The 21572-nt window shown below is 35.4% G+C and overlaps 1 protein-coding gene across 8 annotated transcripts in view; it reads left to right on the top strand.

Annotated features, from left to right (window-relative positions):
* Positions 1 to 21572, top strand: part of ZBTB20 (zinc finger and BTB domain containing 20) — a 782602-nt gene that overhangs the window by 543559 nt on the left and 217471 nt on the right. For 7 of the 8 annotated variants that reach the window (XR_006384974.1, XM_044251429.1, XM_044251419.1 and 4 more), the window contains one exon: positions 5150 to 5249. The exons of the other annotated variant lie outside the window; for it this stretch is intronic. The gene's annotated coding sequence lies outside the window, so the exon portion shown is untranslated. The remainder of the gene's footprint in view (positions 1 to 5149; positions 5250 to 21572) is intronic. 8 annotated transcript variants of the gene reach the window in all.

Genomic DNA, 21572 nt, shown 5'->3' with positions numbered 1-21572 from the left:
GGCTAAATGGCCACCGTGAGCAAGCTCAGGCACTAGGTGAAAACTTGGGCCACTGGTTATTTAATTGCTGAGCCTATTATTTTACATTATGCAAGGGGTCTTTTTGAGTAGCTTTTAAGGAAGAATCCTATGCTGGGGAAAATGCCTAGAAGCTAAAACAACAATAACAACAACAAAAAGGTGGAAATATCATTAAAATAAGACAAACAAAACAAACAGAACAAACAGAACAGTTTGTATGAGCTAAAGGCTCTTATGACCCACTCTGAACACACACTAAAAAGAGACCAGGAAATGTCAATACAGATCTCACTGAGCTTATTCTTTGCCACTCTTTCAAGCAAAGCAGCTTTTAGACACATAATATTCAGAAGACACACCTCCTTCAGAGGTCCCTACATCTTGGACACATACTCACTTGAAGACGGAGCTGCCAAGAAGTCTCTCACCAGTTTGATTTGCGTAGTTCCGAGTTGCGTGGGAATGGGACCTGTGGCAAAGCTATCATTAAAAAGAAACAAAGCAGAAGACTGAACAAAGGATACATTCTGTGCAAAGTTTGAAGTTTATACTGTCTTAGCGACCCTTGTCATGGTAAGAAAGATGTCCAACCTTTCTCCACCTAAAAAGAATAGCAGAAAGTGACAAAAGGAGGCTCTCTGGAGGTAACATGGGAGCAAAGAGTAGGGGGAACAAAAGACTGTACACCTGAAGACAGAGAAAGGGTTTGGCATGGACACAGGAGATGCAGCCAGACACCCTGCATTCACAGCAAAGATGCGTGACTAGGTTGGAATCACTTTCACCTCTTCCCCAGGGTATGCAAGTAGGAATAGGTCAGGCTGGGGCAAAAGGAATGACATCTTCACGAGGCTCAACTTTCCCAGGGGCCTAAGAAAGATGGCAATACAGCTAGAGCCAGAATATTCTCACTGGTCCTTTTATATGAAATCTTGAATATCTGCATTTACAGATTAAAATGTTTTCCAGTATACCAGAGAAAGAAAAGTCTTTTGAAGGCAGTGGAAATGACTTTAGTTCTCCAGTGGTTAAGAGTGTAAGGGCTTAAGAGTGAGGAAAGCTAGTTTCAAATCTCGGCTACTTAACAGATTTATGGTAACGTATTTAAATTTCTCTAAGTCTTAATTTCCACATGTTAAAAAAAATGATAATGCATACACCATTGAGTTCATGTGAAGGCTATATTAAACATGTAAATTGTGTAACACAGATAGTGTCTGGCAAATAATTATTGACAATAAAATTTTTATTTAGTGAGGACTGTTATCTATTTCCATAACATTGTCTGGTCAGCTATACCAAGCTCTGCCTCATTCTATGTCATTACTTCCCATCTGGTCCTTGACATTCCACACTATTTCAGCTTTGACCTACCTCCCCAAATACTGTGGTATTCTCTCTGCTTCAAAACTTCATGCTTCTGTGTTCTTTGAAAAGTCTACCTGTAATTATTCATAAATTCAGTACTAACAGTGTGCAAATATTTTAAATCATAAAAAATACATGGCTTTTAGGAAATACTATTCTTGTTCTTGAACTCTGAAGGTACTCTTCATCTCTGATAATATTGACCCTGAGCCCAATTCATGTTGAGTGAACAAGGTATTATTATTTTATCCCTCTTCCTAAGAGGTTAAAATGACTCACCAAAAGTCACTCCATGATCTCAGATGACGAATTAAATGAATCAGTCTTGAAATCTTGACCTAAAATGGAGACCCCATTTACTGAGAAAAAGTCAGCCTAGAGAAGATGATCCCCAGTAAATTTTATATTATATTACTTTTTTTTAACCACATGCTTAAAATGTTTTCTGGATTTGGATTGGCCCTGTGATTACCCACAGAATACAAGGAGAAAGCTGTGTAAGTTCCCTTCTCAACAATTAAAGCAGTCCTTGTCACCAAAACTATCATATGTTAGATCACATGTCAGTGTGTGTGACATAGTCAGTCCTTGGCTTCTCAGGATCCACTCATTACAAGTGAATTTATGTGCCTTGAAGCATATGGCCTTGATATATGATCCCGGAGCAAAAGAGCAAGGTATTTCAAGCTGGCCGCAATTTTATTGACTCTCACAGGCTTGCTTTGTAGTCAGTCCAATAAACTAGACGAGAAATTTCTGATGCTCCAAGCTATCCAGTCTGCAGGACTCCATTTCATGATTCAGAGTCCAGCTAAACAACTCAAGAGTGCTTTTGTGTGACACTGTGACCACAGGAATAAATAATTGCTTAGTAATTCTCTTTGAGGCAGAAAATTCTAAACATGGAGGAACCATTTCCCCTTAATGGGAGCCAGAAATCCTGTAAGTGCTTGAAATGGCATTCACAAGTCTGAATGGTAAACAGATAAAAACAGGAGCGCACCAGTTGCACAAATGACTTGCTTGTCACAAACTTGTCATTGCAGTAATCTAACATTTCTTTCACAGAGCCCGATGGAAAGGATGGAACAAACAGGCCCTGCTGACGTTTTGGCTCTGCTAAGCCTTCCTCGGAGCTAAAGCATCTGCAGCATCTTCCTGTTCTAGACCCTTTATCTGCTGAAGTTAGCTGATACTGTACATGTCAAAGAAATGTTTGACTATTGCATTAACAAGTTGATGACAAGCAAGTTATTCCTGCAACTGAAATACTGCTGCTTTTAGCAGGCTGCCATCTTGACCTTCATCTTCTCCTACAGAAGAACCCTAACAGAGCAGAGCACTAGGGAGATACCAGTATTGCTGCCCTAGGCTGTCCAGATAAACAGGGACCACCTGTTTGGAACGTGGGCACCTTGGAATAGGGGACGCCCCAGGCAATTCCATTTGGGCTATGGATAAGATTTCCCAGTAAAACATAAACATTGCAAATACATTCCACTGTCCCAAGGATTCTCTCGCTGGAATAAAGGGAGCTGCACAGAAATTCATTTTCTGCTGCACCTCCTTCATTCTCCACACACGTGGGGGGACCCGTATATACTTTATAAAATGTTAATAGCTGGGAAAGTTAATGAAAAGTGTATACCAGCTTCAAACATCATTTTTGCCAGTTCTTGGAGTTCCTCCCATCAGCAGCCTCTTTCCCAACCTCCTCCTCATTCAGGATAGCATCTGGATCCCTCTGCACCTTGTCAGAGCCATGCTCTTGTCCCTGAAAAGTCAGATAGGTCCATTGGCCTCCTCACAGAATCCTTCGACAGCCCTCTCTAAGACACTACCGCTTCATCTCCAACCTCAGCTGCCAGCAGGGAGTGCTCATATGCTGTGCAACTTCCAATTCTTGCCTTGCTGTCTGAGTAGCCCTCCTCCCTTGGGGACCCACCCTTGGTGTTCCTGGAGTGAGCAGTGTGGTGGGTGCCAGGCTTATCTGCACGCAGAGCTAAGCTGAAGCCTGTAACAGGAGCCTGGCCTGTTGGGCCAGATTATTCTGCCTCCACTGGTGCCATGGGCATATCAGCACTGGGAACAATGGAGCCTTCGCCTTAGGACTCTGGCCTTTCATCAAGTTGAGCGTCTCTTACTCATCAAAGTGTCAGGTGCCCCGTATTTTTTTTAGACCCTCGGTTAAAGGTTCATTGATATTGTCTTGTCTGGCTTAAATATCGACGAGAAAACCTTGCATTCTCAGACTTATTTTCTGCTGTTGCCTCAGGTGCTTTCATTTTTAAAAAGTCTTGTGTAAAAATCGTTATCATAGTTTAGCCGTGAGAACCCATATTTCTTGCCAAAGTAGTGAGGGATTTACCTTGCTTTTCGATTTGGCAAACTGACCACAGTACTGTCTCCCAGATGAAATGCTCTACTCCCATCCCAAATATCTCACCCTGCAATCTATACCTCCGCTTTGTTACCTCAGAAGACAGGTGGGAAGGGTATGAGAGAGGGTCCTGTGTTTTCCACAGTTAAGGATATTACCCCTGGAAAAGGAGGTGAAGGTAGTTTGAGGCAGGGCACTTATATTTTCTGTAAAAGAACACATGTAAATGAACTATTTGAAATTTAAATGGAGTTCTAGTGACTTTTTCTTTCTTTTTAAAGTTCTTGATAGGATTTCTGTAATGATTTTGTGTTTTATATTTTTAATAGAACTTAAATGGCAAAGAAATAATATGCTATTTTTAATTCAGGAAAAAATAAAAGTCTTTTTTTTAATGGGAACTCTCTTTTTAAATACGCATTAGGGAATAGATAATGGCACCAACAATAAAAAAATGTTCTCTCTTTCTAGTCTGAGGGATAGCTGATTAGTGTGTGTGTATGTGTTTTTAGTATGTATTTACTTACATGATTGTCTATTTATTTTAATAAATGAAGGAAAAGAGAAAAAAATTCTAATGCTAGAGTAATTTCATTAGATTCATAGGGTTTTAGGGCTGGAAAGGAGCTCGATGATAGTCGATGACTTTGTATCACACTCAGGCTTAATGAGACCCAAAGATGCTTAATAACATAAACAAAGATAAACAGGTTTGTGGCAGAGCTGGGCCTCAAAATTTCTTTCAAAGAAACAGTCTCATTTGAGTAACTTACATTGATGTACTTAAGTCTAATAGGGCATTTGTTTTTGGAATAATGGGGGTTGCTTCCTGGCTAAGCCAGTTTAGGGATATATGTGTTTGAATAGTTTGAAGACATTTATTCCTAAGCCGTATTTTATCTGAGTCTCATAAGGAACCATTACAATTTCAATTAAGATTTTTCTCTTATAAAATTTCAAAGAAACACTTTCCCCATTCCCATTTTGGCACCTGAAAACATATATTTTTAAATGGGTCTGTTCCTTTAGTAAGTACTCATTTAAGTAGGTCATATTCTAACATTCTTGGAGATAAAAAAATCTTTTATCAGATTAAAAGAAATCTGGTTTTTATTCCCACCTTTAGCCATTTTCTAGTTGGTCCTTGTCAGTTTCAACAAAACACTGATTAAGTTAAAACATCAATGTTTTTGTTCGTCTTGGCTCTTAGTTTAGCACAAGGGGAAAATAAAAAAATGCATTTACCTTTTTGCAACCATGATAATTATATACTCTATTTTTCATTTATGCAAAACTTTATTTTTGAGGGTTTTCTTTTTGTTTCATTTCTCCGTTTTTGCATTTTCCAAACATCTGTACCGTGGCTGGTGGCAAGAGCAGCAGTGGCTGGCACTTTTCCTCCACGCCTTGAGAGAAAGAGAATTGGCTGGAATCAAACCTTGCCTTCCATATGGTCGACTTGAAATACAGCATTGAAAAGGTATCGTCTCTTTTTTCTTTTCTGAAACCAGAGGTGAAACGCACGAGCAAATAGCAGTGTTGATGCCAAACCACCTGTTGATTCATATCAAAAAAGTCCTTGGCAAGGCACCCCCCGCTTCATCTTTTGAAAACCTGACTAGATGATCTCTGTGCATTGGTAGCATCGTATCAACAACATATGCTGCTGGTCACTCACTTCAGAAAGCCTAAATTCTACATGTAGTCAGGAGCTGAATGGAAAGTTTTGCTTTTGCTTTGACAAAACACTTTGTATGTTTGGCTGTGAAGTGTTTGCTGATTCCTGAAGTCCTGGGATCTATTGTCAGGGACAGTGAAAAGAAGGGGACACTAGAGCTTTCTTTCTCCTTGATTAATTCTAGTTAGGAAAAGCAGTAGTTTGTCTTATCAATTGTTTTAAACTAAAATACTTCAGGCCCATAAAAATATAAAGAATAATGTGAACGCACAAGAATTCACACCCAAATTAAACAAATATTTGGCACACTTATTTCTAAACCTGTTTTTTATCTATTGTTATTCTAAGTTACAGAATATGATATACACAAATTAAGTATATAGTTCAATGAACTTTTATGTAAGTATATATCCATGTGACAACACCCAATCCAAGATACACAACATTCACCATACCTAGGAAGAGTCCCTTGTGCCTTCTTGAGTGTGATATTCTCCAAACCTTTAACAAAAATTTTTTTTAAAAAAAGCAAAACTATTCTGACCTCTGTCATTATGAACTAGTTTTACATAAGCCATAAGCCATTGTATGGCTTCTATAAAGTGTATTCTACTGTGGAAATTTGTTGAGTCTCTCATTGTTAGATGCTATTTTTTGTATTTCCCAATCACAACTAATACTGCAGTTAACATTTTTATACATGTGTTTACATGTAGGAGGAATTGCCTAACTATAAGAAATGTGCATTTTCAATTTCACTAGGAATGTAAAATTTCTCTCCAAAGTGGTAGTAGCAATTTATATTCTCATTAGCCATCTGTGAGAACTTCTCCACATACTTCATAACATTTGGGATGGCTAGACTTAAATTTTTTGTCAATTTAATAGGTATTAAATAATATCTCATTTAAAAAAATTTTTTTTACTTATAAACCATTGGATTTCTTTTGTGTGTTGCCTGTTTGTATCTTTACCCATCATTCAGTTGGGTTATTTGTTTTGCTGTTGTTATTTGGAGCAGTTTAGGTTTTGGTTTTGATTTTGGTTGTAGTATTCTGGATTCTCGTTCTTTGGGCAATAGGGCTTACAAATATATTTTCCTAATCTATGTCTATTTACAAATATATTTTCCTAATCTATGTAGCTTATTTTGGAAAAGTTTCCAATTTTAAAGTACTTAAGTTATTGATATTTTAATTTTTATAGTTTGTGCTGGGGCATCTGACTGACTCAGTAGAGAATGCAAGTCTTGATCTCGGGGTTCAAGCCCCATGCTGTGTATGAAACCTACATTTTAAAAATAATATATTATATATATGATGTATATAGTGCTTTTTTGTCATTTAGAAATCCTTACATATGACATATGGAATCAATCAATGTACGCTTCCATATGACAACCTTCTTTTATTTTCTTCATTCCTTTATTTTCTTCTAACAGTTTAGAAGATTGGTCTTTTATATTTAAATCTCTAAACTTCTTGGCATTTATTTTTGTATGTGATATCTTACATGTACCCTATTTTATTCTTTTTCCATGGATAACCCTGTTAATCCCAGCACCATTTAACAAGTTAGCCATTCTTACCCACTAATTTACAATGCTATCTTTTGCCTACATTAATTTTTTTTCAGGATCTTTATTTCAACCAATAAACTATTTCTCTATTCTCGTGCTAACACCACAGTGCCTTAATTATTGTAACTTTATAGTATTCTTGCTATCTGGTAAGACAAATCTCTCTACGTTGTTCTTTAAAATTCTCTTGGCTCCCTTGCCTTTTGCTATTCAGGATAAATTTGGGATTAGTTGGTCAAGTTTTACAAAAATCTTGCTGAATTGTATTTGCAATTATATCAACTTCAGAGAATAATCTGAGGGAGAATTGACATTTTTATAAAATTATGTCTTTCTACCCATTAACAGACTATATTCCTCTACTAAATCAGATCTTCCTTCGTATTCTTTTTTTTTTTTTTAAGATTTATTTATTTGACAGAGAGAGAAAGATATCACAAGTAGGCAGCGAGGCAGGCAGAGAGAGAGAGGAAGGGAAGTTCCTTCATATTCTTTAGTAATGTTTTATAAGTTTTACCATAAAGGTCTTGCTAGAACCTATTTTGTTAGATTTCTTCTCATATTACTTAGATTTTTGTTCTTTTATGTATAGAGTCTGTTTTCTGGTTCATTGTTTATTAGTCATTATTGGTGTATATTTTGCAACTTTACTGAACTTTTTTATTAGTTCTAATAACTAAACTGAAAATTCTCTTAGATTTTTTTACATAGGCATGTATATCTGTAAGTAATGACAGCTTTTCTCTTAAATTATGATTCTTAAGTGTTCAGTTTCTTTTTCCTGTCATATTGCATGACTGAGGACTCTATAGAGTACTGAATTAAAGCAATGATATGGTGAATATCTGTTCTGTTTCTTACTTTAATGGTAATTTGGAGAATAAATTGAAATTATTGAGTTGAGAAAGTTTCCAGCATCTATTTATAGTTTGCAGTGCATTTTTAATCAGGAATACTAGACAAATTTTATCCAGTGCATTTTCTACATCAATAATATGATAAAACTACCCATTAATATGGTAATATTTTATAGGATATTAATATATTTCTGGATATTAAACATTTCTTACATTCCTGGAAAAAAAACTTTACTTGGTCCTGATGTGTTTTTTAACCTACTGTTGAGTTTAATTTGCTGGTATTTTATGTAATATGTTTGTACGAGGAGATTAGTCTTTAATTTTCCTTTCTTAAACTGTTACTGTAGAGTTTTCATGTCATGGTGATATTAGCCACATAAAATAAGTTGAGCAACTTTCATTTCTTTCCTTTTTTTCCCTCTGTTTCTGAAATAGTAGTCATATTAATAGGGATTGCCTACTCTGAAAGTGTTGTAAAACTTGCCTGAAAAATCATCTGGACCTGGTATTTTCTGTCCATAATGGAAGGTAGAGTAGGGTGGACTTACGATTATCAATTCAATTTCTTCCATGGTTATTGGTTATTCAAGTGTTCTATTTCATCTTAAGTCAATTTTAATAGGTTTTTTTTTTTTAAAGAGTTTATTTATTTATTTGACAGAGAGAAATCACAAGTAGAGGGAGAGGCAGGCAGAGAGAGAGAGGGAAGCAGGCTCCCCGCTGAGCAGAGAGCCCGATGTGGGACTCGATCCCAGGACTCTGAGATCATGACCCGAGCTGAAGGCAGCGGCTTAACCCACTGAGCCACCCAGGCGCCCCTAATAGGTTTTTTTAAGATACACAATTAACAGTTAATCTACAGTTTCAAATTTATTTGCATAAAATTGTTCATAATGCTCTCATGATTTTTAATTTTATTTTTAATATGCCCCCTCTTATTCCTAATATTAAATATCTGAGGCTTTTTCCTTACTCATTGTTAGAAATTTTCCTGTTTCACTTTTTTTTTAAAACCTGTCTTTTTGGAACTAGAGGGTATCATGCTTAGCAAAATAAGTCAATCGGAGAAAGACAACTATCATATGATCTCCCTGATATGAGGAAGTGGTGATGCAACATGGGGGGTTAAGGGGGTAGGAGAAGAATGAATGAAACAAGATGGGATTGGGAGGGAGACAAACCATAAGTGACTCTTAATCTCACAAAACAAACTGAGGGTTGCTGGGGGGAGGGGGTTTGGGAGAGGGGGGTGGGGTTATGGACATTGGAGAGGGTATGTGCTATGGTGAGTGCTGTGAAGTGTGTAAACCTGGCGATTCACAGACCTGTACCCCTGGGGATAAAAATACATTATATGTTTATTTTAAAAAATAAAATAAAACCTGTCTTTTATTTTATCTACTGTATTGTGTCTTTGTATCATTACTTTGTGCTTTTATCAAGATTATTTTCTTCAGTCTACTTTCTTAATAGTTTACACCATTTTTCTTTCTCTAGATTCCTGTGTTAAATTATTACTCATTTAATTTCAATGCTTTTTCTTATTTTCAAAGATGAATTTTACTCTCTAAGTTTTCTTCCAAGTTTTTCATTAGCTGCATAGCTGGTTTTAGTATGTAGTTTTGTTCAATTTTAAATATTTTGCAATGTCTGTTTGATTTATTTTTAACCCTTGGGTTAAAGTGTATGTTTTTACTTTCTAAACTTAAACTTACTCTATTTTTATTATTGATCCAGAGTTCAATTGCATTATAATGAGAGGATATCTTTTATATGAGTTCAATTAAAAATTTTTTGTGACCTGGACATGGATTTTCCTGCTGAGTTGAAATTTATAGATGGCTTATCTATTTCTCTAGTGCTCATATTAAAGTTTTACATGTATACCTAACTATATATTTTTCTAATAAAAAAGAATCCACCTTCTAGTTTTTCTGGCATTCTCCTTAATGTAAAAAAGGTGCCTAGCATGTTTTATCTACTAATTATCAATCTGTTCTAATTATTGAATGGAGTTTTAGTTTTACATATTTGTTTTAAACAGACAAAAGTGGTTATCAGTGATTTTTATAGTTAATGTCTAATTATATTTACTCATATATTTCAGCTATTGCTATGTCCACCAGTATTCTTGGATGATAAGACTTCCTTTCTGGGTTCACTTTTCTTCTTGTTGAATTCCATCTTTTAGTAATTCTTTTGGGAGAACCCTGGGGAGTATACTCTTTTATATATCTAAAAATGTTTTTATTTTATCATTTATCTTAAATAGCAATTTATCTGGGTATTTTTGCTCAGCAGTTGAGGATATTAATCAATTAATCTTACACAATTGTTCTTCAACTATCATTACTTAAGAGGAATCTGCTATCAATCTAGTTTTCATCTCTTTGTAGTAGTCTGCTTTTTCTCCTTGGTGACTTTTAAAAGTTTTTCTATATCCTTGATGTCTTATAGTTTCTCTCAAATGTGTCTAGATATGGATTTATCTTGAATTATCAGTCATGAACTCAGGGTATACTTTCTAACCTCAGGACTCTAATGCTAGAAAATTCTGTTACTATCTTTTCCTTTATTGTTTCTTTCTTTGTTATTACCTCCATTTTCTTCAGGGATTTTTATAAGACATATATTGGTGTTTCCTAGTCAATTTATATATTTCAATTGCTCTTTTATTTTCTAAAGACATATTTTACTTTCTGTGATTTTTTTGAGTGCATTCCTTAGTATTACCTTCCAAGTCACTAATACTCTCCTTGAAATTGCCCAATCTTAAATTATCCTATTGCATTTTTTATCTCATTGCACATATTTTTCATTTTTAAGATTTCTGATGGGTTCTTCATTCACCTATTCTTATCTTACTACTCTCTATTGTTATTTAATAATTTCTTATTCTTTTATGGGTATGATCTTTTTGTCTCTGAGCATTACAAACAGATTAATGTTGAGGTCATTGTCAGACAATTTTATAAAATCAAATTCACCTGTAGTGAATGTTCTAATTATTAATTTTATTATTCACTTTCATATCATTAGATTTCTTGCTATGTTTTAGAATTTTGTTTTGCAGGTTAATGTGGGTCATAAGGCTTTTTTTTTTTTTTTTAACTTGTCTCTTGGGGTTTTTTTCTTCCTCTTTATTTTTCTTTGTGCATACATCCTTGACTAGTGGCTTTGCTGTTACCTCTATTGGGATTCCTGGGTTCCTAGTCCCAATCCAAATTTTGTAGTGGTAGCTTCAGATTTTCTCTTTAAGGGTACTTGATCATGAATCTGTGTCTTTATCCTTCCATCTCTCAGTGCCTACAGGTCTATAAGCTATTGCCCCAGGCAGCAGTTAGCCAAATTTATTGCAGCCTCTTGCTGAAGTAGTGAGCCAGGCTCAGGTCCACCATTTCATATGGAGCCTTTTGGTTTCATTACTTCCAGCCACCTCTCTGTGTTTCTGGGTCCAGATTGAGCAGGTTTATAGATTCAGCCCCCTTTGCTATCCTTAGTTTCCAATGTAAAGATTGTCACTTTCTTTTTTAAATTTCACTCTGCTTCTTCAGTTTTCTCATTTTATGCTGTATCAGTTTTTTTAGTTAACAGTATATCTTAAGTGACGCTCCTTTGTATTTCACCTCTCTTTAATTTAGGTGTATCATTTTAAAACAAATATTATAAGTAACACTTATGATTGAATGTTTAGTTGGACTGGACACTGAACTTCATGGATATTATCTTGTTCTGTCCTCTCTATAATCAGTTATTTTTATTCCCACTGTATAAAGTAGGAAATTGAAGCAAATAAGCTAAATAAACTCCTCCTTAGGAAAGAGGTTATAACTAGTAAATGGCAGAAGTAAGATTTGAACTCAAGTTTCTCTACTACCAAAACTAGTGCTCTTAAAATACTACTCTATGTTTAGATATTGTATTTAAAAAAAAAAAAACAAACTCTGCAATAGCATTTCTGTTTTATTTTTAATAAATTAACTATTATTTATTCTTGTAAAAATATATCTGGTCCTACCTCAGAAATTTCATTGTATATTATCTGTGTTTTTATATATCCTTGGTCATGTCTCTATCCCCCTCTTTTTTTCTCTCCCTCTCTCTCTTTTCTTCCTCTTTTGATATATGATGGTTCTACTTGTTATTAATCTAGTAAATTTAGAAGTCATAAGGTATAGTTTATTCTTCAAATAATGATTACTATTATTTTTAAAAATCCAGTCCTGTTTTCTTTAATTATCATCATTAATTAAATTGTATGCTGTATGAAATGAGAAATTTAGGTTGCCATTTCTTCATTTCTCCTCCTATTCAGTTTCCCTTTTTTGTTATAATACATTAGGTCAGTTATAGATTATTGTTAGTTTTATAATACAGCTATAAGAGAGGATAATCACAAAAAAGTTAAACCACTTATTTGGGTAGTAGAGAGCTTCTAACACAAAGTAGGTACTTAGTAAATATGTGCTGGGTATGAAAAGAATGTACCTGTTTTCTGTATACACAAATGCATACAGAGAAAGAAAATATAGTTGAAATGTCATTATAGTCTCCCTCTCCTGCTAGATGACCCACCTATTCATTTAAACTTTCAATTTTATAAACTGTTGGGCCACTGTACGATTTAATATATACTCTTTCTTCCAGTTCCTTTGTTAGGCAAGCACATACCTTTGTTTGGTTCACAAAGAATCAACCCTTTGTAATCAATGTGCTTCTATCCAAGTTAGTCCCACTCATAGCTACTTTCATCTTTGCCCTTACAAATAATAAATATATCTGGCAACTCCCACTCCCACATCAGCAACTACCCTTAAGTTTTCATTTGCCAAATACTGTGTGATTCTTGAAATGAAATAGTGATTGAATATCAATAATTGCATCATATTCAATTGCTAATAGCCTGTGTTCTTCCAGAATACTTCATGTTGTTTACTCTTTAAATAGGAGAATTTTGAAGTAGTTCTTATTGCTTTATTTTTTAAGGATAGTTCTTAAAATCCCCAATTATAGTCAAAGGAAATTCATTACAGAAGATGGTAAGAAAATTGGATTTCCTTTGAATACCACTAGATATTAACAAGAAACTTAATGATGATCTGTAACATGCTAAAAAAAATATGATGCTTCTATTGTAGCATAGTAGATTAAATAAAACAATGTAGATTAACAAGAAAAAAGCAAACTAGTATAAACTGGGTCATTGCTGATGTGCAAATTTTATGGAAATTTTAATGGCACATTTGATCAATTTATAAGAAGTGCATATTTGTGTTTATAAGAACACTCAAGTTTCCTATGTGGCATGATTTTAACAATCTTTTCTATGTAAGAACAGATTGAAATTTAAACTGCCTTCCTAGCTGTTTCTATTCTTTAAATTGTAAAAATGATTTGTATTATTCTCTATCTTAAAAAAAAAAAAAAGTCACTGAACTGGGAATCAGGAGACTTGGTTTCTGATCCCAGTTCTGTCACTTAACTAGCTCTATTCTCTTGAGTAATTTATTGAACACTTTGAGTCAGTTTATTTAAAAATATAAAGAGTTGGACTTGATGCTCTGAAAAGCCCCTTCAATTTTCATGTCTAGTATTCAGCATTGTATCTGTCTATATCTCTCTCTATTATATATAAATACCCACATATAAAAACTTAACTGCATATAGGCTCCATACATCAACAACCTAGGTTATTCAACAGAATTCATAAGGAAATATCCAAGAATGGGATTAATTTTCTCCTGAATAAGGCAGTTGAATTTAGTTGATAGATAAATAACTGGGACTTTGGTAGGTTATTGATCTGGATAAAAGCATGATATTTTCAAAAGTACTGTTAGGCAGCAGTGTATAGAATGAATCAGAATGGAAGAAATTTGGAATAAAGATAGGCAGAATGATGCCATGGTTCAGGATGAGATAAGGAGAGTCCAGAATGTAGTGATAACATCAGAGATGGAGTGGAAGCAAAAAATATGAAGATGTTGAGATAAATATTTGTTTAAAAAATATAAAAAGATTATGAAAAGAAAAATCACAGAAGAGGAAATACAAATGTCGAACTAACATATTAAGAAGTATAACTCACTAGCATTTTAAGACATTATTTATGACAATAATACTTTCAATGCTAGCACATGTGCAGTTAAACTGGCACTCATATAGTGATGGTGGGGATATGGATTGACATGAAATTCCACAAAATAAAATGGTATTATATTGTCAAGAAACTTTCTTTAAAAATGTATCTTTTTGACCCACTAATTTTACTTCTAGAAATCTATCGGGAATAGAAACTCTAGACTGAGATTGATGTATAAAGATGTTCATTACAATGTCATTTACAAAAGTGGAAAAAGATTTTAAAAATCCTAAATATTTCATTGGAAAAATTATTAAACAAATTATGGGACATCCATAGATATCATTGCATATATACCATTGCACATTATTACATATCATTACATATCATTCTGTTCATGAAATAATGTAACAGAAAGTATCTGATCCAAAAGAAACTTGTACGCCTAACATTATCCTAAATTTAAAAACTGAAAGTATATGATTACAATCAAAGGAAATATATTAAAATGTGAACATCTGTAGGATGGAATTAAGTGATACTTTATTTCTTCTTTTTCTTAAACTTTTGAAATGTTCTAAAAATACTATAATAATTAGAAACATAAAAATTTTAAGCAAATAATTTAGATAATATTAAAAGTAAATAATTTAAATAATATTAATCCCAAATTTCATGCTAATTCAATTTAAGAGGTGAATACATGTTATTTAATGGAATTAAAATGTTTTGCTTTTCTAATTTATTAAGCTTTTGAAATGTCTGTGATACAGATTTTTGGAATCATATCATATAGAATAGGATATGGCATGTATTTTCTGAATCAGACTACATTGTTTCTATTGCCCAGTGCTTCTCAGAGTCTCTGGTTTTTTGCCTGTTTGGTTGGTTTTTTTGGAACCTTGTACATTTGCCTCGAGTTATCATGACATTCTAGAACTCATCTTCTTTAGTCTGTCAGTCGGTTCTGACATTAATGTACTCAAAGCACATGGACGTGTATATGAGATTATCATAAAAGAAGTCTAGATCACTCTTTATGTTTTCAATTGTTTTTAACTTCTAAATTCTAAATTTCTCATCCTGTAAAAACCTCATAATCCAGTAATAATAGTATTTTGAGTAATTGAGACACGTGAAAATGGAGTAAAGGACACAGCCATTATGTCAGCATGAAGTCACTTTTTGTGGTAGAATAAACTACGACTGATAAAATTTATCAGACACCCATCTCAAGAATAGAATCTTGGCTATGTATAAGAATGAATAAACATAACAACTTACTTGGCTCTGTACACAAAACTTAGCCAAAAAAGAAGCCAGTTAGGTGCCAGAAAGAATGAACCAGATAAAGTTTTATTGGCTCAAAATACACAAGTAACTTTGTCCACTCCTTTTCTAACAAAACTGTTTAAGTAAAAATATAACCTTTTTTAAAATCTAAACTCTTTACACAAGCCAATGGCAAAGTACTGAAGTAACTAAACATTTCCAGACTGCACCCTCTTTCCCTTCTGCCAGGAAAATGAACCACTTTCTCTCCACTCAGGCCTCCACTGATTACAAGTTAATCCAGAACTATTTATACGCAAGCTCATCTCATTTTCAGATCGGTAATTCCAGTGAAGGTAGAAGTTATGTCCTACTTATCTTTGTTACCTCAGGTTCTTGCAAAGTGCATGTTGTTGAATGAACTAATGAAAGAGTAGCAGCTTACGTTAGATGACTTTAGTATCTGTAAAGATAAATGAAGGAAACATTAACTTGGTTTCAAATGTTCCCACCCTAAGTATTATTATGTAACCAGTCTAACTAGCATCTAGACAAGTTCCTTTACAATAGAAACGTCTTTCAAGAACATATTTTTCGTGGCTCCTGGTTAAGTGATCAGTTAAGGAGCCGACTCTTGATCTCAGGGTCCTAGGATGGAGCCCCACATCAAGCTTCAAGCTTGGTAGGGAGTCTCCTTAAAAATTTCTCTCTCTCTCTCTCTCTCAAATAAATGAGCAAATCTTTAAAAATTTTTATATAATTTTATATAATTTTTTTATAATTTTTGCAAGGCACAAGGCTAAGAATTAAAGTAGTGTAGTTCTTAAGAGCTCTTACAGTGTCTAATATGAAACCCACATTAAGCTTCTCAATCTCTGAATTTCAGTTTCTTCATCTAAAAGAGGGGAAGAGTAATAATGCTTACTTCATAGTCCTTGCGCTGGAGAGTAGATGAGATCTTGCATATCAGAGAGCATCATGCCTGGCTAAGCCCTTGGGCTATTATTACTAGAATTAATTCCTCCCAGGACAGCTGGTTGTACTTGCACATGAAACTTGGGACAGAGGGTAGGTGTACCAGCAGGGCTCACACTGGATATAGAATCAGAGAGCTTAAGTGCATATGCCAGTGTGTTTCAGGCTTTAGAGCCGAGGAATTACTTGGGAAGCTCATTTAAAAGGTAGATCTTTGAGTTCCACCTTGACATACTAATTCAGTTGATTTGCTCTGGGGTGTAACCTTGGTATATGTCTTTTTAACACCCTCCTCAAGTGATTCTGGTGTAGCTGGTCCCAGACCAAACTCTAGGTAACCCTGCCATCATGACTCCATCCCAGTCTCAGTTGCATATCACCTCCAGCCCTATGGCATCATTCCCCAGGACTTACCCTATTGTATACTTATGTGGCTTTGCTACCCCCACTCCTTCGTCCTAACCCATGAAAAGCAGAAGAGAAGAATAGGAAAGACAAACTCAATCAGGAAAACTTAAGTAGCTGCAATAAATTATTTGTTATTTTGTATTAGTTAGACTAATGGTCTTTTGCATTAGTCCAAAACTGAGCTGACTCGACAGGTAAGCTTGAACTTTAGAACAGTAGTTTTCCTCCAATAACTGTAAAATGATTGGCCATAGTGAGGTTTACCTCCTGATTTTCTTGTGGAATTGTTACCTATAGAACTTAGATGAATAAGCACAATTGAAGTGCAAAGTGTTAAATGCATGCTTTGATTTAGTCAATGCATTTGCACATTGAAGTAATTAGGATGTATTTAAAAGCATTCTGCTTGCAATACTTTGTTCTCCATTTCCTACAAATCAAATTAGTGAGGGTAGATTTGATTTTGACATCATTTTGAAAATATTTTCTTTTTCTTTTTTAAATTTTCTGAGTATTACATTTTTACAAAGTTCAAAACACAACCAACTGTGACTAAATTCATAAAAACAAAACAAAAAGTCCAAAGTGCAGGAAAATGAAAAACAGCACAGAGTAATATGCAGTAGAACAACATAAATCATACCTCACAAATATAGTTGTAATAATACACCTTATCCATGTCTGATCAATTAACAACAAATACATGTTCCGATAGCAAATAGCTCATTCCTTTCCTTTGATTGAAAGCCCCAAATTTAATTATTCATCTCAGTCCAAATAAATATGAAAAGGTATCCAGACCTTCTAAGAAAAACCTTAACCATCTCCTATTTTCATTGTAGTATTTGTAATGCAGTGAACTATTGTGAAGAAAGACTATAAAGGGTGTTTTCCTTATTTGCTAATAAAGCATTCAAGCAAGATTTTTTTTTTAATAATGTTAGACTTGGTAGAACCAAGAAATGCCTGTGGAGACAAATTATTTCACCTCCCTGAGCCTCAGTTTTCATATCTGTAAAGTGAGGGTAATAATATCTACAATTCAGCATCACTTTCTTAACATAAAGTAGTGTATTGGAAATGTCTGGAATTTAATATGGATTTAACAAATGGAAGTTAATATTATTAATTCAGGAAAGAAAATTTGAAGGGATAAGACCCCTGAATCTGCCGAGGAAAAAAGACCAAACAAAAATATTCTGTGTTCTCACGTTCTCAGAGGCTATTTACAGGAGTCTCAGATTTTATCCCAGAATTGTATCTGCAGAAGAGATAGTTTTACCTTTATAATTTTCTTGCCACCCAAATTGTTGTCCTTAATGTAAATCAGTGACCTCAAAACACATGTTGAGAAATACCATTTATACCTTCGAAGTGCATATTTGAATGACTATAATTTTCTAATACAAATTATTATCATATTCTTTCATTGAAGGTAAACAGTACTTTGGACTGGGTGCAGATTACATAAATCCAATTCCTCTTATTTTTTCTATACTAACCTTGTAGTTTAAGAAATATATGTGTTTATGCATAGAAATGAAGGAGAGAGAGAAAAAATGGACAAGAACAGTAGATTCATTTGTGCTTCATAGGAAGCAGGGAAGCTATCTTGTTTGATTCTATCATCAGTGACTAGCTCTTTTTCATATATAGAAAATGCTCAATAAATTATTGTTGAATTAATACATGGGGAGAAACAAAATGCTAAGAAAATATCTGTATAGCATAAAGGGGCCAGCTCAAAAGTATGTATGCAAATAGTAAGCAGAGAGCTTAAAACTTTCTTATGAGTGTCAACACTCCTTTAGCTAGGAGGGTTCCATGTGGAACTACTCTTGGCCATTTTTATTCAGAACCTCTAATTTTGACTGGAGAAAGCAGAAAAACCAGAAGAGCCAACTGATTCTTAATCAGAAAGCCATGACACGACTTTCATAGAGCTGCAAGGAATCATAGAGATTTGCTAGTATAGGGTCCTCATTTCCCAGCTGAAGGAAATGAATGATTTCCCCAAAGTTGATTGGTATTCCAACGTCAGTTTCCTGATTCTGGTCCAGTTCAGTTCATATATTGTACCAGGTTGCCTTTGTGTTAGCAGAGTTCCCCTGGGGTTCCCATATATCTACAGTGGCTTCTCATCTTTTGACCAAGACACTGCAGTGGAGTATCTAGCAGTGCCTCTGATTAGAATCTTCTCACCTTGTCTGGTATTTTCCTTAGATCTAAGAGGCTTCAATAAAGAAATTCTTTCTTTGACTCTTTAATTCACTTTTTTTTTAAAACAAGAAATAATCTATATTAAATTATAATTAACCACAGAAAGTTCAAACTACTTTAGCTTCTTTCAAATGATTATTACAAGACCAGTGCTCTAACCCCTGAGCTATGGAGCCCAAATGATTATTAATTGGAGCCAAAAGGAATGGAGAAAAAAAGAACCATTATAATTTGACTGGAGGAAGAGAAAGAAGAGTTCTGTCCTTGAGATACTACCTAGGCCAAAGCAGGGCTGGGTAGGCTGTGACAGGGGGATCCAGAGTACCCAGAAAGTCACCAAGAGATTTGAATCTCAGAGAAGAGGGAAGAGAAGAAGAGGTGAAGGGATAGAGGGAAGAAGTGAAAGGGGAGTGGGTGCTGCAAGTAGATGTCATAATTTGGGTTTTTGCTTCATTATTTACTGTATTTGTTACCCTTGTGCCCAGGGGGAAGGAAACCTTGGGTTCAGGTCATTTGTCCTGTTATAATTTATATTGCTATTGTCAAGCAAGAACTAGAGTTCCTTGAACCAAGTATTAACGACATCCATGAAAGAAGAAATAAAGCATTTAATAGGTAAATATCTTCCCCTTCCACCTAAAGAATGGAGGAAGTGTTGATGGGCTGTTGATGGAGAGTTAAGCTGGCATACCAGGAATTTTTATAAATGGTTTTCCCATGCTCCATTGAATCTGTGGCTGAGACTTTAGTTGTATACCAGCTGTGCGTGCAAAATCTCATAATTATTCTTACTGTATTAAGCATTTTATAGCAATTTTAGCTCTAAAATGCTATGCAATAGTTTTTATGCAAGTGTACCAGACATGTAAGCTGTTCCAATGAAAACATTTCCTTTCATTTAGACACGTGGTTTTAGGTTTCCAAACATAGCTCTTTGCATTGATGGAAGAATCTTTAGGCCAGACATCAGGTTTTCTGATGGGGAGTTGGATTTTCTTGCACATACTTTAATTCCCTAGGCAGTCTCATCAGAAAAGTGGGGTTTCAGTGAGTGTACACAGTGATATTAGTGAATACTGCTGCTGAGTACTAGCTCCTCCACAGCCCGACCCGTTGAGAAAGGCACTGGAGAGGAAGCTAGGTTTATCTCGGCATCCCTCTGGGGCGTAATGACAAGCAGGCGGAAGGACTTGGACTTAACCTCTCTGCAGAAGGCTGACACCTTTAACACTGCTGCACAGGCTGCTGCGCCCTGCAGTGGCAAGTCTTGGGCCTGAGCCCAAAGCTGGTGTGGAGTTTGAACCCTTGGCATTCTGGCCCAGGGCCAAGTGCTATCAATGGAACCCCACTGACACCTTTAGTTATTCTTGCTAGATTAGGATAGTAATTTACTTGTCTCTTTGATTTCAAGTGTCTGGTTTTGTTTCCAGATGCCTCCCAGCTCATCTGTATTCCAGGGGTTTCAAAAGACTTTAACCTCATTGGTTCTTTCCTTTGTCAGTTCCATTTGGTGAACACAGGAGGGATACAGAGACTACAGAGAGGCGAGGGAGGGGGCGGTGTGCGCGTGATGTAGGGGGCATGTAGGGAGGGCTTGGTGAGACTGTAGGAATAAATGAAAGGCACGTTCACTTTCAGAACATCAGCTATTGTACCAGAGCAAGTCAGGGTGGAGTGTAAGAGGTGATGTGTAGGACAATGTAGTGAAAAGTGTCATTAGATGGATTTGTGGGTAAAAGCCCTCGAAACAGCAATAATCTCAAACTCCCCTAGACGACTGTAATATATGAAAGAGATGGAGAGACCATAGAAATTTTATCCCAGTGCCAAAAAGGTAACAGCACTTGGATTTTAACATGCTATGGTAGGAAAAGGCATTTATGCAGGGGTGTCATTTCATATTTACAAGGGCCTGTCTAGCACTGTTTATTGATTTTACTGCAGTTCTTTCCCCAGGACCCTGTAGATAGATAATTGCTAGAAATGTCCATCATTAGCAGAGCAACGAGTGCAACCATCACACTAGGAAAAAGATACACATAGGACCCTGCGAGCAGGCATCAAATGGGGGTAGGAGTCACAAAATAACACGTGCAGCTATAACTCCAGGCAAACACACACACAACACCCTGTGTAGCCATTGCACTGAGAAAATACACATAGCCCCCTGTGCAGCCATCACGCATCAGGAAAATACACACATGACACCCCTATGCAACCATCACACCAGGCAAAAGCACAGACATAAAATGCTAAGTCAATAGGAATGAACAGCTCATAAAAGCCTACTGGAATAGATCACATCACAGCCAGGTACATCTGTTCTCAGCACTAACCATTATCGTTAGCTTAAAATGCTTAAAATCACTGCACATCCTCAGGTCTAGGGACAGATTATTCCAAGAAGATTCTGCTAAATAGATTTGGCAATGCAGTGAAGGGGACCTCTACTACATTAAAGTGATGCATTTTGCATCTCAAAGGCTGTCAACTGTATTTAGAGGAACTCTGTGATTGAAGAACTGTGCTCTAGGATGGAATAGCAATTTCTCCAGCCCTTCAAACTCTGGGGGTGATTTTTACCCCAACTTGAGTTAAGTGTACAACTGAATGGGCAGCTATCAGATGGGGAGGTGACTAATAAAAGCAGAATTGGAAACAGCTTTCATCTGTGCTGCAAAGTAAGCCACTCCATCCTGTTTTAAACTGGAGCTCTCAGGTGGGATATC

The sequence above is a fragment of the Neovison vison genome, chromosome 6, assembly GCF_020171115.1.
Source record: "Neovison vison isolate M4711 chromosome 6, ASM_NN_V1, whole genome shotgun sequence".
NCBI lineage: Eukaryota > Metazoa > Chordata > Mammalia > Carnivora > Mustelidae > Neogale > Neogale vison.
Note: the sequence above shows the minus strand (reverse complement) of the source record. Positions and strands in the feature narration are given on the sequence as shown.